We start from the raw sequence: 18,556 nt of genomic DNA, 5'->3' as shown, positions 1-18,556 counted from the left end.
GTAATCAGAGGAAACTTGGAAAATATAAAATGTATTCCATTACTAAAAGATTTACCCAGCATTTCTCGGGTTCTTAGCTCAATTATTTTTTTTCCCTTCATTTAAATCATTGCTCTGGGGTAGGACTGCAGATGAGGGGTTCAGTATGCAGGCTGACCCAGGAAAAGAGGACTCCTCTTTCACTGCAGCAGCTTGGGGACAGGTGAGAAGTGCCTCTCCATCGCTGCTACAGCTCCAGCAAGCACAACCAGGCGAGGGGTGCATGTCCCCTGGATGGGGCAGGTCCAGGTTTGTCTGCCTCCTGCATTCTCCAACCAGAGTAAGGAATGGAGCAAACAGTGCACTAACCCCTTCTTCCCTCACCAAGAGGAACAGCCAGCAATGTTCCTGTACAAATGGGATGAGAAAACGGCAGCCTCCCCTGTCCTCCCTAAAGAGTTCATGGGGGGGGGGAAGGCTCAGGGTTGGAGCCAAGATGGGGGGCACAGTCCCTGGCCAGCCCTTTTCATCTGCCTGGTGATTCTGTCTCTCTTCTGTATGGTTTTATGCATTCCTGTACACATGGAGGGGGGGAGCGCCAGCACCACACACACACACACACACACACACACACACACACAATCAAACTTTTACCTTCCTTTAAGTTCTGATGAGAGGAAGCTGCATATAATTTGGTGGTCCAAGCTCCTACATTTAAGAGGAGTTCATGAACAAACAAACAGATGGACAGACTCATTCTCTCACTCACGAACTCTTTCAAATATATATAGTAGATTCCACTATCCTAGAATAAGCAAAAATAGGATCTCCAAGTTTGCAAACAAAAGGAAAATCCTCACCCTCACTGCTAATCCTACTAGATTATTCATTTGATTACAGACACTCCCCAAAACTTTATTTGCAAGGACCCCACTATAAATCCCCCTCTCTCTGGACTTCCATAATTCATCATTTTCCCTATCATAAGGGACTTTCTCCCTATTATGTTCACTACTAATATAGCTCTCCGTCATATGAAATACTGCCATATGGCCTGCCCAGTGGATACAAGTTTGACTCTAGTTACAACAATAATATTTAGCACCGTTCACCCACAGATCCCAAGGTGCTTTACAAAGGAGGGCTAGGCGATAAGTTAAGAGACTTCTCCAATGAGATGCAGTAAGTTAAATGTCAAGCTGGGAATAGAACCCAGAACATCTAACTTTCCAAGCAGTGGAGCATAATGCCTACTTACGTCAGCCCTTTGTTTCCTGAGCTCATCAGCAGCAGGTGATGGGAAACTATGTAATGAGTGTTTCACATCACCGGAAGGGAAACATTCTGAAGAGATATTTCAAATTCAGAAACAATACTCTAGGGTCCACAGCTAGCCTTGGCTGGGAGGATAGACTCTGAGGGTTAAAGGAGTAAAAGAAAAAAAATAGGCAGAACTTTAGGACTTCTAAGATGGTTTGTGTCCTTTAGTCCTCTCTAGTTGTTTACATGAACCCCCACATCACTATATTTCAATGCCTCAAAAACATGACTTCCAAGAGCCATACCATATTCATTTTTAATTTCTTGTACAGATTGAAACTCTCTAGTCCAGCACCCTTGGGACTTGACTGGTTCTGAACCAGAGAATTTTCTGGACCATGGAGGTCAATATTGTCTAGAAGCATTACCAACATTTCCACTGCTCTTTGGGCTGTTAGAAGACATTGAGGAGTAAAATAGAGCTAAACAACAGCTCAGAATATTGAGAGCTAGGACTGGGGGCTGTAAACAGATTTTATGGAATTGTGGGAAACTTGGCCTCAACCATGAAAAGTAGACATTGGCTACTAAAATCATCCTGGATGATGGATGCTTCTGGACCACAGAGTTCTGGACTAGAGAGGTTGAACCTGTATTAACAAATTTTAAATTAAATTTAAACCATCAACTGAAAAATCAATGGACTATGAATAGTAGCCATTTGAAAGAATTAAGTTCTGTCAGGATGCCCTTTATTTCAGGCAATTCGGAACCACACTTTTTGTTCTCCTGAAGCAACAAAGGAAGGAATTCTTTGCATCACTTCTTTCTACTTACTGTCCTTCCAGAGCTGTCTGTATTGCATTGCAATGTCACATGCTGGCAGAATCTAGTTAGATTAATGTGCAGTTCTCTGCAAATCTGGATGTTACCTTGGTCTGCTGGGACTGAATCATAAAAGAGAAAAGTAATAAACCAATTGGTACATTTATATTTAAGGACTTTAGCACTAAGAAGGTTGGCAAGGGATTAAGAAGGCATGACGAAAATGACTGATGTTTAATGATTCACTAAAATATGTACTTAAAAAAAGTGTTCCATACTTTCCTCATGCTAAAAGCTGGACATTACTTCCCTAGAAATACAGCTTGGCTATAAATTACCTGTCAGTATATTAAGTGTGCTCACTGAGCAGACTTCAAGACAATTCAAATGTGATACTAGAAAGAGAACAGTAGATGGCATAATTACACTGTGATCAGGAGACATTTCAGCGCTATTTGTTCTCAAGCACACTAGATAGATAAACATTTCTTTCATCAAAATTGTTCAGACTTGTGACCAAAAAAAACAAACAACCACAAATAAAAGAAAAAGGAAAATGAAAAGATGCCACACACTTACCCATTTTCTGCGGCAAATAAAAGCCTAACAATTTGATCAGTTGACAGCTGAGGTGGCATAGATAAATTGGAGAACTCATCTGTAAAAGAAAAGTAATTGTGAGCTGATGTTCATTGCAATTACTAGCAATGGATCTGACCTTTGTACTAAAGCTTTATTTCTCAGTAATGGGCAGATCCTAAATCTGGATCTTCTTAACTTGGCTGCTCAAAATCCAGGTTTTCCACTATTCTGCATATTTAGAAACATAGCAAAGCAGAACAATCAAATTCAAGCCTGGCTCTGATGTTTTGGTGCAAGTTCATAAGAAGCAATTACTAAAGGAGCAGAGGTTTTCATTCAAGTAACAGGAACATCCTTATGGAGTGCAAATAGCTATATTGAGTTATGGTTACTACACTGAAAACCTATATACACTGAGTGCTAAGTTTCTGTCTGCACTAGTTCTTAATTATTAATGTGTTTCTAAAGGACCATAATATTATAACTTTAAAAGGACCACAATTAAATGAAACAGTAAATATACATCTGAGTTGAGAGGGTGGAGGGAACCCATTAGAGCATTTAAAAACTCTGAGTTAAAGTGTTTTTTCATTTTAATAACACGCAGTTGCCCTCATATCATGCATTTCAAATTAATACATTAACACGCTGACGTAGATAAGTATAATACATATAATTTACAGAGGCCCAGACAGCATGAATTTGTTAAGATGTTGTAAAGTAACATTATGTAAATAAGTGTTATGTAAATTAGCTGCATTTCCATGGAAGACAGTGAATTGCATGATATCTGATCAGAAGCCACAGTATAGAATGAAGGCTGTCTTGGAAAGTGGACAGTTATATACTTCTTATGCTTCTTAGCACATGTCTACACTGGGATACTCAGGAAGATTAGAGTAAATCAACTTAAGTCAATAAGTCAATGCGCATAAGTGAAAGCATTAAACCCCAAAGTGAATGTTCTCACTCAGGTGGAAACAAAACATTTTTGATTCATCAAAAATTTCCAGTAAAGTTTGTTTTCAGTATGACTTGGAAAAATATTCTTCAATTTTTTCAGAATTTCCAGAGAAATTCAGCACTAGACCTCCCAGCTCTAGATCTCCAGTGCCTATAGAGCCAGGAAGGAGAAGGAACAGCAGCATGTGTAATCCACGTTCCTAAACTGTTCAAGAAAAATTGGAAAGAACAATTTTCACATAAGCTTTTCTACTCAATCCTAACCTGTTTGATACCTGAAAAGGCATACAGCTTCCCTATGATATCCATCCAATTTCTTGGGCTCTATCATTCTGTAATTTTGACAATGGCATAGGTCAATTGCTGGTTCAATATTGAAAACATTGGGAGAAACTGCCTACAGCCACCTTGGAAATGGCATAAATGTCTCCTGAAGATGGCAGACCATTGACGGACGCTATGCTAACAGGATTGTTGGAGGGTGAGGGGCAGGGTCCCCCACAGCATGATACAGCCTTTCATTTTCCAATGCTTGCTAGCTTCATTGCAAGTCAATGAAGATACTGCCAAGTGTGCTGTGAAGAGAATCTGGCCCTTTTCTGGAAAAGAAAGATTAATGATGGGCTCAGGGTTTTCTGTCAATTGTGTTTTAAAAAAAGAATTGAATTTCATATAAGGCTGCTTGAACTGCTCTTTTACAAATCCCAGCACATCTGATTCCAACACAATTTTAAGCCTCAAACTAGGGGATTTTTTTTTTTTTTAGATCTGGATCCCAAATCCATTTTTTATTTCTTAAATGTCCTTACTTTTTCTGTTGGTTTTGCTGTGTTATGTAGGCTCTGTCTTGAGGGCCTTTTACTGAACCAAGGGCAAGCTGTTCCAGTGATGCTTTGATAGTGACTGTCAGAGACTAAAAAGAGCAGCAGAAGAGAAACTGACAGGGACGAATTTACATCTATTAAATAATAGAGCTGCAAGTCATACTTGGATCTGCATGTAGTGGTTGTGACGCTGGTTCTGTTATATCGCTGTCACCTGTGGCGATTAAGTAATAGGTTCAAGCACTGCACAGGGGTTTAGTGTCACTGAGCAATACCTACAGTGCCACTTAAAGGACTAAGTAGACACCATTCTGTGTTTAAGATACTAGACCAAGTAACATCTCTAGTAACAGCATAAGTGGGAGTTGGAGTCCATTGTCCTTTACTGAAAGTAGACTGTAATGCCACTATTAATAAAAGACGCCTAATTTTATTTGGCCTTCAACCAAGACTCCAGTGTTGACATTGCATTTATGAGCCCACAACTGTATTCATTTAGATGTCTGATTTGTGCGTATTGTCAGATACATGCCTGTGTGGGTTTAATTGTGGCTGTAATTAAAGGCTTACATGTGTAACTATGGAAACAAAATTATTCCCACAATATTAAAAAGACTTTTTTTAAAAAAAAACTACAAACTTAGGCCCAGATAATGCAATTCCACCTCACACGTGGACCCTTGTAACCATTCGGTGTGCCACTGAATTCCAAAAGAGGATTGAATATGAGCCAAGACTGCTATATTTGCCTATGTATTAACCCCATGCTAATATATAACTCAGTTTTCAAATTTATTTCATCAACTTTAAATACTAAAGGTTCTATAAAATCAAATGGTACCTGAATAAATCAAATCATATTCCACTAAATCTTATCACATTCAAGTTAGGTGTTTCATGGGGTGGGAGGGCGGGGAGAGGGAGAATCATTATTTTATCACTGCACAAACACAAATATCCAAGACCAAGAAGTTGTACATGTAATTAAGTCCAAAGAATGATATAAAGAATGGTCCTGGGATTTGCAGATCAGGGAGTCCTACTTCAATTACAAAAAAAAACCCTTATTGAAATGATCATTAAAATCAGAATTATAAAGCACCTAGGTTATCATGATATGATGAAGTATGGGGTGTCATTTATTATACATCTGTACAGCGTTCAGCACAATGAAGCCTGGATCTTGACTGGTGCATATGGGCAAAATCATAAGATAGATAAATAGTAATGCATACCTTTCACAGCTTAAAAAAGGGAAACTTGTGCTGCTCTAATCAGAAAGAATTCTTTGAGCGTATCAGCAACAAAGAGGATGGAGAAGAAGCAACTGATATATATTTAGAGTTTCAAAAAAGCCCAACCGTCATTTGTGAGCCACTCAGTAAAATAACTGTTTAAAGCTTATTACTGATAAAAAAAATCCAGCAAAATATTAGAATGCATAAAGAATGCATTAGAAAATAACACAGTGAAGATTATGTAAATCAATGGTACAGTCTCAGCTGGAGTACTGTGTTCTGATAGCTTATGATGCACCTACAAATCCCTTCTCTAAATTCCCCTTTGTGGTGGTGTTCACAAAAAAAAAAAAATCTTGGCAATGGTTAGTCTGCTAGTGTACTGAAAGAGTCGTCCATCATACTGTCCATACTGCTTTGCTATTTTCTTGTACTCCTACATTAGTCTCTCTATATACACCAGGGCTATGTCTACACTCGCAGCTTCTTGCACGAGTAATATGCAAATGAGGCTAAGCGTGGAATATCGCCGAGCCTCATTTGCATACCTAATGAGCCACCATTTTTTTCAGAAGAGGCTCTTGCGCAAGAAGGAGCATCTACACTGCCCCTTCTTGTGCAAGAAAAACCCTCTTGTGCAATGCCGTTACACCTATTACTTTTCAGGAAGAACAGCATTGCACAAGAGGGTTTTTCTTGCGCAAGAAGGGGCAGTGTAGATGCTCCTTCTTGCGCAAGAGCCTCTTCTGAAAAAAATGGTGGCTCATTAGGTATGCAAATGAGGCTCGGCGATATTCCACACTTAGCCTCATTTGCAAGAAGCCGCGAGTGTAGACATGGCCCTATTGTCTCTTGTCTTATATCGTAAACTCTTTGGATCAGGGCCTGTCTTTTTGCTCTGTATTTTTAAAGCACCTAGAGCAATGGGACCTTCATTTCTAGTTAGGGTTCCTAGTGACCTCAGCAATACATAGAAATAAAATAATAATCTGGTCACAGTGTCTAAAAAGATGAGACAGAAATAAATAGAAGTGGTCCGGTTATGGTCAACAAAAGTGACTAGAGGCCTGGAAAGATGGCAGCATAAGCACACTGAAAAGACTGAACTATTTAATTTAGAAAGGAGACACGAGGGACATGAAGAAGGGTATACCACATATAAAGAGGGGGAAAAAGGCAAATCAGGTGGTCCTGTTCTCATTAAACATGATAGAGAAATTCAAGGAACTTGAAAGGCAACAAATTTAATACCAAAAAAAGGAAATACTACTTTAAAACACATGCACAATTAGCCTGTGCCACTCACAGTCATGAGACAACGAAGTCAATAGCTCAGTAGAATTCAAAAAAGAATCTCACATTAGAAAGAGAATATTCAGTTACATTACATAGGATAAAAAATTAAAAGGAAAATAAACCCTTACACTTTAAACTCAAGATAGGGATACTTTCTCTATGAGTATGTTATTCCATAATTATCTTCTTGCTCTTTCTTTTAAAGCTTATGGCACTATCCTAATCAGAGACAGCATGGCAAACCTAGCTAACTGGTCTGATATAGTATGGAAATTCCTATGATCCTTATAGGTTCAACAGGCACTATATTTCATTGTTGCATAATGTAAATATGCTAACATACATAAGATCCAGATTGTTTCCTTGATAGACTTACTCTACGTGCGGGAGAGGAAGAAGGCTCCCAACCCTTGCTCACTTTATCCAGATTTTGCACCTGCTATCTGGATACTCCATCCTGCAAACAACCAGGCATCAAAAGGGTCCACTTCCCAACCCCCATTCTAATCCACCACTCACTTTCAGAGCAGCTGGCAATCCTTGAAGGCAATTAAGATGCCGCCTTTCGAGAGTTGCAATAACTTCCCTCCTCCCTACCACTCAGAGTCACAAATCCTTCCCAGGGCTGCTCCTCAAATGGAGAAACAACAAGATCTTTAGGTCTGTGCCTAAAGGCTCAACCTAACCCAAATAAAATATAAATATTTGTGCCACTGTATACAGAATTTTGTTACATAATTAGGAACTATGGCATATACTTGTCTTTATGAAATATGTATTTTTCACTTTCCTTTTAATTCAAGTCATTACCAAGGTTCCTAACATACAGCAACATTTATTTTTGAAGTCCGAACCATCTGAATGTTCTAAATATAGAATGCAGTCAATCATGCATATTTAATAGGTAATCAAAATAAGCAGGTTTCAATTGATAAGTACAATCACTTAGGGTCTGATCCTACAAGTTGCTCAGCACCCTCTACTCTCGCGGAAGACAGAAGGAGGTGAGCACGTTCAATATCTGTGAGGAGAACTAGGTGCCCAATCCTGCAAAATGATGTAGGCCAGTGTTCGCTGTAAGCTGTGATCTTGTGTCCCCGCTCAGGACAGATTCAAATGCTGTCTAGCTGATTGGCACCAACCCCATGGCTAGGTTTTTTGTTTCAAGGGGTGATGCGCATTCACACATGACTGGGTGTGCATAACATTTATCCTGCACATGAATGGAAAAGATTAGAAGGAACATTGGACAAGACCTAATGAAACTTTAGGGACAAGAATCACTAATATGAAACAGTTCTGCAAACACTTAACTCTGCCAACTGAGTAGTCCTGTAGGGTAAATATACACCTAAGTTTGTGGAACATGGGAGCCTATGACTTATCAGAATCAGCGACTGCTGTCCACTAACTGCCATGAGGGCTTGTCTGCATTAGAGATTTTGGTACCCATGTAATCACTCGGATACAAACCTTCAATATATATGGACTACACTGATATAAAACAGAGCTTGTGCCAGTGCAAATTACTTCAGTTTGAAGTGTAAAACTCTGCTGAATTCTATCCCATGGAGGTAGGTGAAGTGGTCCCCAGAGGCAGTGGGCCAGATTCTGACCTCAGTTACTGGCTATAGTGATTCCACTGGCTTTCCAATTGCGTAGCTCAGATCCTTCAGGATGAAATCTATTCTTCACATGGAAATTAAAACAAGTTACTAGTCACTATTGCTATTGACCATATACCAGTGGACTATCCAATCTAGCAGTTGTGCTCACTGTGTGCATCAGATTATCCCAGCTGAGACTTGGCAGCAGTTCTCTCAGGACGACCAAAACGGAGCCTTATGCTCCCAGTGCCAGTCAGAGATACTCTCACATGGTCCATACCAATCAATCTACAAGAAAGGCAGTTTTTAAAAAGATATACAGTAACCTATACTCCTAGGTATCACAGAAATATAAAATATTTCTTCATTGACTCTTACCCCACACAGTACATTTGCTGTATAACACATGTCCAGAATGGCTGGAGGTAGAAATTTACGAGTGAGCTAATTCAGAATTAATTATCAAGATGATGCAGTTTAAACTTTATGTCCTGGCTACATTTTATAAAGTAGAAACATCTGCAGAATACATTTCCTAAAATAAAACCTCTCACATTCATAAAGTGGCTGGCCTCTGAAAAAACACGCCTACGGCCCGATATAATACTTGCCAAAAGGCATCCTGAATAGCCAGCAAAACTTAAAGGGAATTTGTGATTGTCCTCCCACGCTTTATAAAGTTTGACTTTTATGAATATAAATATGCATAACTCAAAGATGCTTTAAACAAAATACCTCATGTAACCTATCAATTTTAATGTTACAATCTGCTGGATCTGTATATCTTATTTTGGTGCATGTATCATTCTTGTATGTAAAGTTAGAAATATGAAGTATGAGACTGTCTATAGTTTTAAATGTACAAATGGGAGGCATTACTGGTGCCCACCTCCCCTTCCTCCCTCCCCAAAGCCTTCAGAACCAATTTAATGACTTGTAAACACCTTGTTTGTCCTATAAGTCTAAGCAGTGGTTGGTCCTAGGAAGACATGTGACCATACCACCTAGTACTGGAATTCCATGTTGACCATAGTAGTTTTCCATGGAAAGGGAGACGTATAGCAAAAGGTTCCTTCCCTGGGAAAAAGACTAAGCAATGGGAAGCTATCAGACCTTTGTCTTCAGCTGGCCTAACACACTCCAAACAGGGATCAGGACCCTTGTCAGGGTAAAAGAGTCTCTGACCTAAAGATTTTACCAAAATAAGAACAGCTCATTAGGACAAGAATCTGCTTGTAAGAAGTGTTTTGGTGAATTAGCACTAGCTATGTGTTTTCTTTTCATTTTAACTTAATAACTGAGGGTACGTCTACACTAGCTCGTTAGTTCGAGCTAGGTAGGGTAATTAGGGCAAGCGGAGTTGCAAATGAAGCCCGGGATTTAAATATCCCAGGCTTCATTGGCATGTTCCCGGGCACCGCCATTTTTAAATCCTCCTTAGTCTGAACTCGGTGCCCACGGCTACACGTGGCACGGAGTAGGTAGTTCGAATTAAAGTTCCTAATTCAAATTACCGTTACTCCTCGTGAGACCAGAGGATCTGGCCCAGCAGAACACGGTGGTAGAGAGCCTCAGAGAGCAAGAAGGTGAGTGTCAGTGGTGTGATCAGCACATCAGGGAACAATCCCAATGGGTCTGACCGCACCCCATCACAGAATTTTTTGTAGAAAGTGTGCACCGAGACATATACTGAGCAGGGGCTGTGATACTAGAGAGGCTAAGATAAATATTGGCTACTGGATGTTGAAAGAACTCACTCCCACTGTAGAAATAAATATTCTATTTCTTCCTCTTTATGGAAAGCATAAACAGAGTCTAAAAATAAAAAGATTCTCACCTTTCTCAATCTCTGATATGCAAGTCAAGACACCAATTTCTGAGGCCAGCCTTTCCCCTATTCTTGTTCCTATTCCTCATTTTAGGTATCAGCTGGATCCTGTAGAATCCACAGTTGTATTCTTTCCCCAGTCACCTAATTTCTCCTTCCTAGTCTGGTTCCATGCCCTTGCTGACCTGACAATGAAACAATTAGATGGTATCATCAGCTTTCATGGGCATCTACATGCCTTGTTAGTCTCTAAGGTGCTGCAGGTCCATTTGTTGTTTTTTAAGTTTTTCCAGTTACAGACTAACTCAGCTACCCCTCTGAAGCAATGAAACAATTGTGAGCTTTGGCCCTGCTTGTGTGACCATGGCCAGATCACCGTCATAGACAGGGCCCGACAAATAATACAATCTACTTGCCCGTGGTGAGTAGATTGTAACCCGGAAGAGCTGGGTTCGGGTGATCTGCGCATGCGCAGAACAATCTGCGCATGTGCAGATCGCCGGACAGCACGGCTGGTGAGCAGGGCTCGCCGTGGTTCGGCGAGCTCTGGTCATAGATATAATGTTGATTTTCCTGATCCAGTTTAGGATGAGCCTGCATACTATTAGAAATCAGAATGGATAAATTGTCTCTAATAAAACCAGCCTCAACTCACACCTTTGCCCATCATTGACCTAAACCAGAGATGACTTTTTTAGCATTTGAGAGACAAAAACTAAGAGTCTCTCATGATTTGACCCTGTGTAAATGGTTATGGGTGTTCAACTGAGGGGCAGACTTAATGAAATGCTCAATAAGAAAATGCATAGGCATCAGCTCTGCAGAGTAAAAGATGGCAACATTTTCCTAGGAAAAACTGATGAGAATATAAAGTTACTCAGTTCAACATTAGAAATGAATTACTCTCTTGCATCTCAATATATGGTGAAAGAGTATAGGAATCAAGCATGGATCCTGACCACCTGGTCAAGTGAGCATGTAGGACCAAATTGGTCTTTGCTCCAAGGCATCAAAGCCCTGCAGTCCAAACACTTCCGTTTTGCTCAGTTGGCTGAGCAATTTAAAACACCAGTTGAAGTTCTCTAGAGCAGAAGGAGCGAACACAAACATGTTCAACTAGCACATTTCTCTGACTTTGCAATAGGCCGTGGAAATTACACATCAACACCAATGCACTTTGGATTTATTTTCCACAGTTTGGCAGGAAATGAAAAGTCAATTTCCCCACAGCAGTCTTACTGCCGTGTGCTCCGCTGCAGTTTGACTGACAGCAAGCAGGGGGAATGCCTTCTGCTTAGAGGAATGAAGTCCATTCGGTGACTAGTATGGCATTGTCAAATCAATAGTTCTCTCTTGAAAATGGAGTTGACTATGGCATACAGTTTTCTGACATGCTTCTGATTTTCTGCACATGGAGGCTACATTCTTGATATTAAGAGTCCATAATGAGACCACTGCACTGTGGAGTCTGTCTTAATGCACATTTCTTTGCTCAGTCTGTGAACACATTGCTTTTGGCAGAAGCAACAGGTGAAAAAGTCATTTTCACCACAGAAATATCTAAAGAACTACTTTCCGCAAGAACCAAATGAAAGAACATGTTGAATACTTCCTTGTTAAACTGTGAAATCATTGTGGATTCTTATCAATTAAAAGGCTGCTTTGGTAGTTTACTGGTGTAGCTCTGGCTAGATCAACCTGAAAACTTATTTCTTAGTGACTTTTTAATTAAAAGTGTAAAAGTTCACGTACTTTGCCACCTGAACAGTTTCATCCTCAGACACTTGTAACAAAAAACTGGGAGCACAAGTGTCATTCTGTGCTTTCAGTAGGAAAAGTCTTAAATATACATTTGTTTTCAGCCAGAAAATTAATTTTCTATTGACACCTAACCAGTGTACAAGCCAGACATTTCAGATAAGCTTTTAAGCATGTGAAATACAATACATTATTTATACAGCAAATATATACTGCTTAAAGTCAAACTAAGAAAATAAACCAGGAAGCTTCAAGGATAGTCTGTTTTATCAATTAAGTATTTTGTTCTAGAAAAACAAAAGCTGATAGTGAGAACATTTTTAATTTATGTGAATTTCTTTCCCAAATCAGAGATAGGTAGTTGGTGACCTGTGCACATATTAAATTAGCCCATAAAGATATACTGCCTTTAGTTTAGTGCCGCAAAGTATTCCACGTTAAACATTAGAAGTTGTAATCAATTTACTGACACACACTGGGTTTTCTTGGCCACTACAGTACTTGCAGTTTATGCAAATAATTTATAATTTGAGTAACAATTTACAAACACTCTTCTTCTAAATGATTCTAAACTTCTATTCTCCTTAATTGTATTTGTGAATACTCAAGTGAGCCAAGTACTTGGTGACAGAGAAAAAAACCCACTGAGGACTGAGGTTCACTTTAATGAAGGCAAAAAGCAACTTGCAGCCAAATTACAAAAAAGAAAGGAAATTAAAAGGACTTCTCACCTCTGCTTTGCAATGAGAGTAGGAAATGGGGAAGAGGGGAGAGAACTGTGGCAGTGGGGGGAGAGAAGCAGAAAGACAGTAAAGAAAATACACAGAGAATGAAACCATAACCCCTATTTTGCCATTGACCTCAATGGGCTAGGATTTCACACAGAAAGACTAATTCTATTTTGTTATCAGTTTCACACAGGTGTCACTCCACCAAGTCCATGGGAGTTATGTCTGATCACTGTACCCATACTGAGACCATAGGACCAGATCATGTCCTCTAAATCTGTACATGAAGAACTTCTGCATGTGGATCCACCCTTTCTATGCAGAAATGCTATCCCACTTACAGATACCACCCCCTCTACCTCTCTGAGCCCTGCAGAGGCCTTTCTGTACTGTCCAGAATCTGGGATTCCAGGGACAGGATGATGAGTTGGTTCCCCCTCTACATGCTTTATGAAATTGATTTATCGATACAAACATGCATAGTAGGGCTGTCAATTGATGTGCATTAATGCCTGCAATTAACACAGGGAAGGATTAACATGTTAATTTTTTTAATGCGTTAATCACAGACGTTAATCCTGAAACCAGGCTCCGCATTGCATTGCCCCTTCGAAGTGCCGCTCTGGCGCTTCAAAGGTGCAGCGCATTAGGAGCTGGGGATCAGCTGGAGTGCCCAGCTGACCTCCAACTCCATGTTGCACTGCCCCCTTTAAAGCGCCACCGCGGCACTTCAAAGAGGCAGTGCTGCATGGAGCCCGGGATCAGCTGGAGTCCCCAGCTGACCCCAGGCTCCCACAGTGCTTCTCTTTGGAAACGCTGAGGCGGCCTTTCCAAGGAGCAGCGCTGCACCGAGCTGGGGTCAACTGTGGACTCCAGGTGATCCCGAAATTCCCCAGTGCTGCCCCTTGGAAATACCGGGGCAGCCTTTCCAAGGGGCAGCACTGCACTAAGCTGGGGTCAGCTGGGGACTCCAGCTGATCCCAGGCTCCTGCAGTGCTGCCCCTTTGAAACGCCACCACTGCGTTTCAAAGGGACAGATGTACTGAGTCTGGGGGGTCAGCTGAGGACTCCAGCTGATCTTGGGCTTCTGCAGTGCTGCCCTTTTGAAATGCTGCCACAGCGTTTCAAAGAGGCAGTGCACACAATTAATCATGATTACAGTTTTTAATCACGTGATTAATGTTTTTAATCACTTGATAGTCCTAATGCATAGCGCAAAGATGCTTTGGACAAAATACCTCATGTAACCTATCAATTTTAATGTCTCAGTCATTGGACATGTATCTTATTTTGATATATGTCATCACTCTTGTATGCAAAGTTAGAGATATGGGGTATGTGTAGGGTAAACATTTCTGAGGCAGGCTATCATATTCTTTTAAGAACCCCTATTCTAAATTTCAGGTCTGGAACTGGCACAGAAACACAGTACATGATGGTCGTCCTCTTCCCCCCCCACAGCCCCGCGTAGCCCATCGGAGGAAGGTCATCGTAGAGCTAACGACCTAGGATGAGAGACAGGACATGACATATTCAATGATGCTAGGAACAAATGCGCAATTTGTCAAGTACTCCTAATGTCTCTGCATGGATGTGATCCATTGGTGATGCATCTGGGGATTAAAGCAGAGATACCTTCCTGAAGCTGACAGACACATCGCCAGTTAAAACTTAATTGATAATTGAGGTCGGCTTTGTTTAAATACTCATTTAAGTAGACATAAGGTATTCTGCAAGCTATGGGCAGAAAACACTATGTAACCTTTAGATTATTGCTCTCCTTTTGCCTCACAATTAGCATCTATCCAGGGGTCTGGGATTCCGCCCACCTCCCCCCCCCCATCACTTCATCCGCCTATTAAGCATCCTATATAATTAGTTAAAGCGGCGAGGAGTCCTGTGGCACCTTATAGACTAACTGAAGTGTAGGAGCATAAGCTTTCGTGGGCAAAGACCCACTTCGTCAGATGCATGTGATTATATAATTAGTTGTAACCTATTGTCTGGCAATGTTCCCAAGCCTAACGAGAAGTGACACTCCACCAGTGCTGTGCGTTAATAAACTCTTCTGCTTGTTTCATACACAATGTCCAGAATCTGTTCCAATACTATGGAATGGTTTTGGGTTTTAAATATGCAAATGAAAGCCATCAGGGGTGTTTCCAAAGCTTGGACACCTCAACATCTAGATGGTCAACTTAACCATTGGGTCACAGCCCTGTTTGTCTTTAACTCTAAGCAGTGGTTGGTCTTAGGAAGATATGTGACCACCCCAACTGATAGGGTCTGACAGGGTAATTTTCCATGGAAGGTGGGAGTGAGAACAACAAGTTCCCACCTAAACTGGAATCTATGAAAATATGTGAAACTAACTGTCCCTTTGTCTTTGGCTGGCATAGCACACCCAAGGAAATAGCTGGGACCCAAGGTAGAAAAAGATCTTCCCTGGCTTAGAGGTTCCATTTTGGGCTTAGTCTTAAAGCCAAACAAGGCTGCCATCCAATCATTAAGTCATTTAGGGAAAGAATAAGTAACCAGTTCAGAATTGTAATAGAGAGGTAGCCCTATTAGTCTGATCTTGCTAAAACAAAAGGAAAAACTATGTAACACTTTAAAGACTAACAAGATGGTTTAGTCTTTAAAGTGCTACATGGTTTTTCCTTCAGTTCAGAATTGGTCTCTGTGAAGAAAGGGAAATAGGAGATGGAGATTTCCTGTTAAACAGGAAGAGGCACTAAACCCCAGCTAGGTCAAGATAAAGGCACTCAAGTTGTTATCCCCACAGAGCTCTCTGCTACATATAGCAGTTCATACATACCACAGCAGTAAAGTGTCATAACTATAGTTCATACTAGCTTTAGTAAGGCCCCTGTGACTGCAATTTGGTACCATTTTCTGAGCTATCCCTGATATACATTCAGATTATAGTGTATTATGAAATGTATGTTGTATGATGCACAGCCCCTATTAAATGCTCATTATTGTAACAAATTTGTTCCCAACTGTAGGCAGACCTACTGGCTGTGCATATATGATCACCAAGGGCTTGTGATCCAAGCATCAATTTCCTTGCAAATGCATGAAAATGATTTTTCTTTCTACATTCAAATTTTAGATCTAGAATTCCCTCTCTGGTCAAACACAATGTTTCTTTTTCTATTGCAAAGAAATTCAATGGAATTTTCAGGACCTACTGAAGTCTTGTGTTTCCAAATTAAGACTGGATATCTGTCACAATTATCAAGGGGTAACTCAGGCCATTGCTATTAGGTGTATTGCTTAATATCCGGAACGCTTGACATTTTGAAGCTTTTGCACTTGAGTCAGAAGCATAGAGGGAGGCAAATGCTCAAAAAGTCTCCTGCAGAGCCTGAAAGGTTAAACCCTAGGAGGCACATGAAGTTAATGGAGAGCAAAAACTCAATAAGAATCCTGCAGCAAAAAAAGCACCTGATGAGCCATCTCTGAGTTTCCTACTCCCCCAAGTAAACAAAATAAGTGTTATTTCCTATGAAGGCTCAAGCTGAGTTTTACACATTCATTTTGCTTGCTACACAGTCAGTTTACGATTTAGTGACAGATTCACCCTGACACTTTTATAACTTCCCTCATGATTTATCTTGACAAGCCTCCAGCTATGAACATTACACAATTAGCCACTGGAGAGGCAGGGAACACCTTAATCCTCAGACTGGGTGGACAAATATTCTGTGCCAATGTGGCAATTACTGAGCTTCCATTTATTCAGTATGGTCCCAGAAAGCTGTTCAAAATAGCACAGGGGGAAAAAAAGCTTGTAACGTATGATTTTTTTATTGCCATCACTATTCACCAAGTGAATCATTCATGATATAATTTATTAGGCAAATTTTCTGTTACCAGAATGCCTGCCGATTATTTACTTTGAGATTTAATTGATGAATTTTTGGGGAGATTCTTTATTTTATGATTAATCACATTTTGTTGCAAATATTCAATATTCAGTATTTGATATTTCAGCTTGCAGATTGGCCATATACGTTTCTTAGTGTTGTTGCTGTTCCCTCAACAGGATTATCAGCAGGACTTGAAGAAACCACTAGAGCTTTAATTCTACAGGCAGAGGGAGCAGGAGATAACTAGGATTGGAGAATTTTAGAAAATATTAAACACTTTCCGTTTCTCCACACAAACCTGAGCACTGTTCCTAGAAAAATGAAGCTATTGTAGGGTACTCGGTGCAGATTTAATTTTTCAATGCATTTCACACGTGAGAATGGTACATGTGGTCCTAGCGACCAAGCTTGCTCTTAAATCTTTATATGGCTTGTTTAACTGTATCTTTGCAGAAGCTCAGCTGAAATTTTTGGAAACACTGTGCTTAACACAGCAGGAGTAGTGTACTGCCCATCCCTACCCCAAACTATACTAACTCCCGATGTTTACTAGTTTGCAATTTCCTGTTTATCACCACAGTTAACACAAAACAATTGCATGTGTAATGGTAGCTACAAAGGGTAAGGTTAGATCCTTAATTAACTCATTGAATTGCCTCTGTGCCTGGAATCTGAGGATGGGTTTTATTAACTCTTTCCTCTGCTGTGTCATGAATGCATCATTCCATTCACCACTTGTAATGTAACTACTTGAGCATGCAAGCTTAAAATATACTTTCCTTTAACACTTTTGCTATTAAAACTCATTCACCAAAGGGACTCAAGATGAAGTAAACTCAGAGAGGCAGTATATCCTCTTTAAGAGTATGCTGGCTTGAAGAGCAGAAGCCCTGGTGTCTAATCCCAGCTCTGCCACTGGTCTGCTTGATGACCTTGGAGAAGTCCCTTTGCCTCTTAGAACCTCAGTTTCCCTATCTGTAAAATAAACCTCCTTTGTAAAAAGCCTTTTGAAATCTAATGATTTAAAACATTAAAGAAGAGCTAGGTTCTGTTATTTAATTCTAAATGAATACCTACAGAAGATATTTTGTGATATTATCCCTATTTTACTTTTCTCTCAGGAGGCCACTTAAGCTAGTAAGATGAGTAATGCTGATGTAATGCTTAATCAAGGCCTCATAAAACTAGAATTCTCTCCTCTATATAGCCTATCACCTATAAAATCTCAGGCATTATTTCCTTTTTAATGTCTTCTATATTGTTTGTGTGTATTTACATTAAGGGCTTATGTGTTCCCTTGCTCCCCGTTTTGCAATATCTGTGAGGCATATTTCCCTTTTGAGTTTTTTAGATATGCCCAGAAGCCTGCAAGCATTTTTCACCAATAAATTAACATAATCATCAGCAATCCCTCGAGGTCAAGAATAATCTCTTACCTGGGTTTTAATTTTCATAGGTTCTTCAGTGACTGAGGAGTTCGATCCTTGAATCACAGAAGAAGAAACAAAGATAAGTCAGAAATAAAGTATCAGATCCCAGAAGTAAAAGCTAGGATCAGGAACCAATTTCAGGAGCAGCATGAGGAGGCAGAGTCAGTAGCAGCAGATAGATGAGGTTCCATCTAGATGAACAGATACAGTTTCTGTATCTTTCCCAGGATTTAATAATATGTCTGGAACAATCAGGAATATCCAGTCAATTGGGCTCTCTGGGCCACTTCCTGAGGCTCATGACCTACTGAGTATTTCCACTGTGAAGTGGCATGGAGGCAGAATTCCACCAACCCATCTTCT

At 40.2% G+C, this 18,556-nt stretch overlaps 1 long non-coding RNA gene across 1 annotated transcript; it reads right to left on the bottom strand.

Moving 5' to 3' along the window:
- Positions 1-2,069: 2,069 nt before the first annotated feature.
- Positions 2,070-18,556, bottom strand: LOC149524150 (uncharacterized). Its single transcript, XR_016349794.1, has 3 exons — positions 18,200-18,556; positions 2,644-2,722; positions 2,070-2,186 (listed from the first exon to the last, which is right to left on the bottom strand). It is a non-coding gene; the product is annotated as an uncharacterized LOC149524150 (long non-coding RNA).

The sequence above is a fragment of the Pelodiscus sinensis genome, chromosome 6 (genome assembly GCF_052426305.1).
Source record: "Pelodiscus sinensis isolate ZL-2025 chromosome 6, ASM5242630v1, whole genome shotgun sequence".
NCBI classification, from domain to species: Eukaryota; Metazoa; Chordata; order Testudines; family Trionychidae; genus Pelodiscus; species Pelodiscus sinensis.
Note: the sequence above shows the minus strand (reverse complement) of the source record. Positions and strands in the feature narration are given on the sequence as shown.